Raw genomic sequence first — 8,480 nt, 5'->3', positions numbered from 1 at the left:
CTATGAAATGTTTGAATCCTTCTCGACTGTAATGTGATTGGTGGGTTCAATTCAAGTATTTAAAATGTGTGTGTTTGCTTGACGGGTGTCACTCACGAATGCTGGACGCAGTGTGTCAGTAAGGTGCCGGTGCAGAAGAACACAGAGGTTGGTTCTGCCCACACAGGTGAGCACGCTCAGCGTCCTGGCATGGACCTCACTCAGTTTCACATCAGGGATCTGTGGGAGCAGTGACATCATGCTGCACATAGCATTTTATAAAGATCTGAGTACCCTAAGACTATCTGCATACCATTTGTAAATTATTTTGACCGTGCGTACTAAACAAGAAGCGAGTATGGATATTGGAACACAATCTCAATGCATTGACTATTCCTCTCAGGGCATCATGGTACTATGGTAACTGGAGCTGACTTTTTGACTCTGGAGATATGCAAATGTTGCCCATGAATAGATGTCAGGAAAGGAAATGGCAAACAGTAAGATATAATCTGGAAAGTAGAATCATCTCACAATGAGGGCAAAAAAGGAGTGGTGGTCACAGCTACAGATGTTTTGGTTAGTGAGCCTCAGGGTGTGGCAGCCATCAGTGACCCATTCACTTCCAACAATAAGAAACAGACATTCATATACAACGGATAAACCGAGCCATTCTTGAATAAGTCATTCTGATTTATATCATGCTCTATCGAAGCATTAGCCCATATATTGATTTGATACAAAACTGCCCATTAGTTGGAACATATGCAGTCCATATTTATGACTCTGGTTGAGGTAGACACACGTTGTATTCTCCTTTTACTGAAGAAAAGAAAATGACAGTGTAAGCAGCTTGTTTAAATCTTACCACTGGTAAGTTGATTTTGACGGTAGTTACCTGTAGTTCAGATTTGTGTTTGAAGCCCATGTTGAATGGTGTTGAGAGATGGTTATGTTCTCAACTTCAATACCAAAGAGAATCTTACCAAGTTGTCCCTCTACAGTCTACACACAGACATTATTCCTGACAAAAGTTTGAGATGTTTTAGCCATGTGATGTGCAACTTGGGAGTGCATGGTAACTCACCCAATTTGTTGGTGGGGTTTTAGACGCAGAGAAGATGAACTTAACCATGTCAGGGGCATGTCTACGCTTTAGCCCTGAGAGGATGTCAGGGGCATGTCTACACTTTAGCCCTGAGAGGATGTCAGGGGCATGTCTACGCTGTAGCGCTGAGAGGATGTCAGGGGCATGTCTACGCTTTAGCCCTGAGAGGATGTCAGGGGCATGTCTACGCTTTAGCCCTGAGAGGATGTCAGGGGCATGTCTACGCTGTCAGGGGCATGTCTACACTTTAGCCCTGAGAGGATGTCAGGGGCATGTCTACGCTGTAGCCCTGAGAGGATGTCAGGGGCATGTCTACTCTTTAGCCCCTGAGATGATGTCAGGGGCATGTCTACGCTGTAGCCCTGAGAGGATGTCAGGGGCATGTCTACGCTTTAGCCCTGAGAGGATGTCAGGGGCATGTCTACGCTTTAGCCCTGAGAGGATGTCAGGGGCATGTCTACGCTTTAGCCCTGAGAGGATGTCAGGGGCATGTCTACTCTTTAGCCCTGAGAGGATGTCAGGGGCATGTCTACTCTTTAGCCCTGAGAGGATGTCAGGGGCATGTCTACTCTTTAGCCCTGAGAGGATGTCAGGGGCATGTCTACGCTTTAGCCCTGAGAGGATGTCAGGGGCATGTCTACGCTTTAGCCCTGAGAGGATGTCAGGGGCATGTCTACGCTTTAGCCCTGAGAGGATGTCAGGGGCATGTCTACGCTTTAGCCCTGAGAGGATGTCAGGGGCATGTCTACGCTTTAGCCCTGAGAGGATGTCAGGGGCATGTCTACGCTTTAGCCCTGAGAGGATGTCAGGGGCATGTCTACGCTTTAGCCCTGAGAGGATGTCAGGGGCATGTCTACGCTGTAGCCCTGAGAGGATGTCAGGGGCATGTCTACGCTTTAGCCCTGAGAGGATGTCAGGGGGCGGGTTCACCTGTAGTTCAGGGTTCAAAATCTCTGCGATGCTGAATGAGATCTAGGGACAGATGCATCAACAGCCTCATACTGATACTTCCATGTACACTAATGCACTTACTTTACCAGTGAATACTCCATCTCCTATTCAGATACATAGGTCTGTATATTACTTACACACAAATATTTGAGAAATTCTTAATGAACAGTGAGTAATTGTAAATGTACTATGTGCTTTGTTTGAGATGTACAGATGAATGCTGTGTTGAGATATGTTCTTGATATAGTATATAATTGAGAGGAAGTTAATATTGATATCCGTGGGTCGTTGGATTTGGTTGGAGTTGAGTCGTTTGGTGCTGATATGTATTGGAAGGATGCATACAGTATGTACGTCTGATATACTGTATGTACAGTCAAAAGGGTTCTCTGGCGAGCCCTCCATGTGCTCGCCAGAGGTAGCCTGACTGCCATTAGGTACCGAGATGAGATCCTCAGACCCCTTGTGAGACCATATGCTGGTGCGGTTGGCCTTGGGTTCCTCCTAATGCAAGACAATGCTAGACCTCATGTGGCTGGAGTGTGTCAGCAGTTCCTGCAAGAGGAAGGCATTGATGCTATGGACTGGCCCGCCCGTTCCCCAGACCTGAATCCAATTGAGCACATCTGGGACATCATGTCTCGCTCCATCCACCAATGCCACGTTGCACCACAGACTGTCCAGGAGTTGGCGGATGCTTTAGTCCAGGTCTGGGAGGAGATCCCTCAGGAGACCATCCGCCACCTCATCAGGAGCATGCCCAGGCGTTGTAGGAAGGTCATACAGGCACGTGGAGGCCACACACACTACTGAGCCTCATTTTGACTTGTTTTAAGGACATTACATCAAAGTTGGATCAGCCTGTAGTGTGGTTTTCCACTTTAATTTTGAGTGTGTCTCCAAATCCAGACCTCCATGGGTTGATAAATTGGATTTCCATTTATTATTTTTGTGTGATTTTTGTCAGCACATTCAACTATGTAAAGAAAAAAGTATTTAATAAGATTATTTCATTCATTCAGATCTAGGATGTGTTATTTTAGTGTTCCCTTTATTTTTTTGAGCAGTGTGTGTGTGTGTGTGTATGCAAATATCCTGTCCCAGAGGTATAATTGTGCAGTTGCATGGAGGATATGGCTCACAATATGAACCTACCATTTCCCATTGTATGTTATTTTCTGTCATCCTTTTGTCTATTCTTCTGTTATGGAACTCATAGTACCTTTGTACTAGATCAACTTTGTGGCTGTGTATGTGGTAGCAGTTACAATTGTCCTCTAGATGTAAACAAAATAAACATGTTTTGATACAATCATATCCTTTTCAGACAATTGGAATATGCCACCTTGGAAGCACGTCAGCTATGGCTTTTTTTTGTCTCTGCAAGCGTAAACTACAATTTTAAAAGTGCTGACTTGAAACCTTGAGACGGTTTCAAAGTACCACTGAACAAGCATTTTATTTGTCTGAAAAGCAGTCGGATGTAAACAGGACTATACTGTATAAGCACAGTTCTACAGTATTGTAGTATGGCAATTGATACAGTATTGGTAATGTTAGCGCAGTGCAAAGGGACACAATCATTTATTATGAAATATTTTAGAAATAAGAGCTGGAAGGTCTCATCGGTAAAACAGTGTACATGTTGGCATAGTTGCATGGCTGTTATGGTGGTGTGGACTGTACAGGTGTAATAGTGTTTTGTAGCTGTAATTCTGTTGGTGCAGATGAAGTGCGCTCTGCTTATCTGAGCTTTGAACTCTGACATTCAGCACAGTCCAAGTGAGGAGGAAAACATGTCCGACACGCACCCACATTGTCTCTCAAGCAACTGTCCTGGTGAGGTATTGATCCTCAAACTCAGGTCTTTCCATTGGTGTTTATCTGCTACGTCTCACATCTGGATGTTTCTGTTCAGTTGTCACAGGTTTCTAGGTAGCCTAAGTCTAACCCGTTTGGAGTTTATTTCAACCCATCTATGTTTTCAAATGCAAATTCATGGAGACTTCAAGTTAAGCAGAGGATTGGTTTCTGTTTTCTAATAATGCATGCAAATTAGTGTGTCTGTGTCTGTCTGCATGTGTATAAAGTAGAACTACACTACCAGTCAAGTTTTAGATCACCTACTCATTCAAGGGTTTTTCTTTACTATTTTCTACATTGTAGAATAATAGACATCACAACTATGAAATAACACATGGAATCATGTAGTAACCAAAAAAGTGTAACAAATCAAAATATAATTAATATGTGAGATTCTTCAAATAGCCACCCTTTGCTGAGCACATGTTGGCTGCTTTTCCTTCACTCTGCGGTCCGACTCATCCCAAACCATCTCAATTTGGTTGAGGTCGGGGGGATTGTGGAGGCCAGGTTATCTGATGCAGCACTCATCACTTGGTAAAATATCCCTTACACAGCCTGGAGGTGTGTTGGATCATTGTCCTGTTGAAAAGCAAATGATAGTCCCACTAAGCCCAAATCAGATGGGATGGCGTATCACTGCGGAATGCTGTGGTAGCCATGCTGGTTAAGTGTGCCTTGAATTCTAAATATATCAGTGTCACCAGCAAAGCACCCCGACACCATAACACCACCACCTCCATGCTTTACAGTGGGAAATACACATGCAGAGATCATCCGTTCACCCACACAGTGTCTCACAAGGACACGGTGGTTGGAACCAAAATTCTCCAATTTGGACTCCAGACCAAAGGACAAATTTCCACCGGTCTAATGTCCATTGCTTGTGTTTCTTGGCCCAAGCAAGTCTCTTCTTATTGGTGTCCTTTAGTAGTGGTTTCTTTGCAGCAATTTGACCATGAAGGCCTGATTTCACAGTCTCCAGTTGATGTTGAGATGTCTGTTACTTGAACTCTGTGAAGCATTTATTTGACCTGCAATTTCTGAGGCTGGTAACTCTAATGAACTTATCCTCTGCAGCAGAGGTAACTTTGGGTCTTCCTTTCCTGTGGGCGGTCCTTATGAGAGCCAGTTTCATCATAGCGCTTGATGGTTTTTGCAGCTGCACTTGAAGAAACTTTCAAAGTTTTTTTGATTTTTTAAAATTGTTTTTACCAAATAGGTCTATCAACTATATACCAGTCCCTTTAAAAAAATGTTTTATTTAACCTTTTATTTAACTAGGCAAGTCAGTTAAGAACAAATTCTTATTTACAATGACAACTTACCCCGGCCAAACCCGGACGACGCTGGGCCAATTATGCGCCGCCCAATGGGACTCCCAATCACGGCCGGATGTGATTCAGCCTGGATTTGAACCAGGGACTGTAGTGTCGCCTCTTGCACTGAGATGCAGTGCCTTAGACCGTGCCACCCGTACCTTGTCATAACACAACTGATTGGCTCAAACGCATTATTAAGAAGGAAAGAAATTCCACTAATTAACTTTTGACACGACACACCTGTTAATTGAAATGCATTCCAGGTGACTACCTCATGAAGCTAGTTGAGAGAATGCCAAGTGTGTGCAAAGCTGTCAAGGCATAGGGTGGCTATTTGAAGAATCTCAATTCTATAATATATTTTGATTTGTTTAACACTTTTTTGGTTACTACATGATTCCATATGTGTTATTTCATAGTGTTGTCTTCACTATTATTCTACAATGTAGAAAAAAGAAAAACCCTTGAATGAGTAGGTGTTCTAACACTTTTGACCAGTAGTGTACATCACTCCTGAACACTGGGAATGCTTGGCTCATGTTGAGAGGCACAGGGTCAGCCACTGAGCAAAGTGTTTGGAGAGCAGGTTTTCAAGGTTAAAGGCAGATATATTTTTCTTTTTACACCCGACATGGCACGGCCCATAGCCAACACATTTGTCAATAATTGTGTTTCTCCAGGTAGCCTGCAGATTTAACTTGTACACTAAGAAAATAGGTTTCCTCAAGGGTTATTTGGGAAGGGTGATGGTTCTATGTTGAACCATAACTCAAAGAACCGTTTCAGCCTTTCAATGGTTCTTTCAGTTCACAAAAGGGTGTTTTGGTCTTTTAGTGATAATTAGAATGTAGGGGTGGCGGCTCATTCAAATATTTTGAGGCGTGGTTTCCTCACAGCTCTTTTTGTGCAAACATGAGTGAGTGTCATTCCCGTTGATCTAACCTGTTGTGTTATGCCACTATACTGTATACGACTATGACCAGCGACTGTGTCTTGAGACTCACTTATGGCCTTCTGTCAATTAAGAACAGTTGACTTAAGTCAGTGGTTCTCAAGTCTCTCCTCAGCGACCCCTAACCAAAATTAAAAACAAACCGGTATGGGTCTTCAAAAGGATCTACAAAGAACCTTTGCGATTAAGGATTTATAGAACCATTCTCCATAAAGAATCTATAAAGAACCATAAAGGTTCTTTTTAGCCCCAAAAAGAGTTGTAGCCATAGTGGAACAATTTTTTGGTGCTATATAGAACCTTTTATTAATAGTTATTTATAGAACTGTAGGAAAGGGTTCTTTATAGAACCTTACAGATTCCATTTAGAGCCTTAGGAGCATGGTTTATAGAACCTTCAAAAAAAGGTTCCACATAGCACCAAAAAGGGATCCGCTATGGTTACAAGCCAAATAACCCTTATTTGGCGCTATATAGAACCATTTGTTTTTAGTGTAAATAATGCTGTGGACTGGTCAGAGGTCAGCATAACACATGGTGCAAAAAATAATTTCAACTACTAGTATATCTTAATTTGATCACTCTTGTCACAGAGAATTGTCCTGCACCGCAGGATTCAATTGAGCCTCGTGATGTACATAAATTCACTGAAAACCTGGAGTTCTTTCTCTCTCTAGATAGAGTCCTTGCTTTAACAATATATTTGATGTCGAAATCTTTGTCTTCAGCCTTCTACCCGTTAGTAGTTATGCAAGTGAGAGACGTACTCCATCCAGGGGTGTGTTGCTGTCTCATGCTTTTTTCCAACAGGTTCTTCAGCCTGAACTGCTCTCTCAGCTTGGCCGTTTAACTGTGGAAATCTAGGGCTGAACGTGACATGTTTAAACTCCCAGCTGGTAAAGAACTCTGACATTTGTGGAAGCACAAAACATCGGGAAACTCATGCCTTGCGAAGATTGATTTTAGTGCTGTAATGATGTTTACTTGTTGTCCCACTGAGCTTGGATATTTCAGGGGATTTAGAGTAGTAATCCACACATCGTAGATACTCTGTGTCGTAATGGAAGAGGTCCGCTCTAACAAGTTCTCTCTGATTGGATGACAGGGCTCCCGAGTGGCGCAGCATCTCTGTGCAAGAGGCATCACTACAGTCCCTGGTTCGCATCCAAGCTGTATCACATCCGGCTGTGATTGGGAGTCCCATAGGGTGGTGCACAATTGGCCCAGCGTCGTCCGGGTATGGCCAGGGTAGGAAGGTCAATGTTAATAAGAATTTGTTCTTAACTGACTTGCCTAGTTAAATAAAGGTTAAGTAAAAAAAATATATATATTAAAACTCTTTGGTTTGTTTTTGTGTGTGTTGCAGACTGCACATTCCGAGAGATTTGGGATGAACTTTGTGAGATACTGCAACATTCCCATGAACCTCTGAAGCACTGTTTTATCCTCTGGCTCTGGCATTTCTTGTATTGCTCTGACCTTTTTCGGAGTCTGGTTTCAGGCCTTCTTTGCTTAACACGTGTAATGTAGTGAATTTCTGTCATTCTGATTTTGCACTTGTCATTATTCAGTTTCAAGTTGATGCTTCTCAGTCTGTCTAGTAGCTGTCTGTCTCCAGTCGTGCTGCTCTGTGTCATCACACCAGACAAGAATGTAATCCATGATGTTTATGACACCTTCCAGACCTTCCAAATGCTGTACCCTCATAGCCTGGTTCCTCTCTAGGTTTCTTCCTAGGTTCTGTCCTTTCTAGGGAGTTTTTCCTAGCCACCGTGCTTCTACACCTGCATTGCTTGCTGTTTGGGGTTTTAGGCTGGGTTTCTGTACTGCACTTTATGACATCAGCTGATGTAAGAAGGGCTTTATAAATACATTTGATTGATTGGACGAGGCACCTCTGGGGTGGACACGATTACGAACGGCAGTCTCTTGAGTGAATGAATACGTCCCAAACGCCTTATTGAACATGCGGAGTCGGGAGCTCTCTTCATCGAGTTGGATTTGCCAGAATCCTTGGTTTGCATTAACTACTGAAAATACCTTTCAGCAACTGCCTCTTCAGTGGTACGTAAAAGGGTATTGTTCTCTCTTGCTGGCTTTGTTTAGATCCTGTGGGTCCATGCATACCCATATTGTTTGGCATCACGATTGTCACCAAGCTGTTTACCCATTCAGTAGGCTCAGTTTGACTGATGACAACATCCATGTTTTCCATGAGGTTCAGTTCCTTTTCAAGTTTTTATCTTTGCTACTTTTCTGGGTGAGTGAACCACTGGTGTTACGTTTGGGTCTATTTATATGTGAT

This window comes from Salmo trutta, chromosome 12 (assembly GCF_901001165.1).
Source record: "Salmo trutta chromosome 12, fSalTru1.1, whole genome shotgun sequence".
NCBI classification, from domain to species: Eukaryota; Metazoa; Chordata; class Actinopteri; order Salmoniformes; family Salmonidae; genus Salmo; species Salmo trutta.
The sequence above is the reverse complement of the archived record's forward strand: the minus strand, read 5'-3'. Positions refer to the sequence as shown.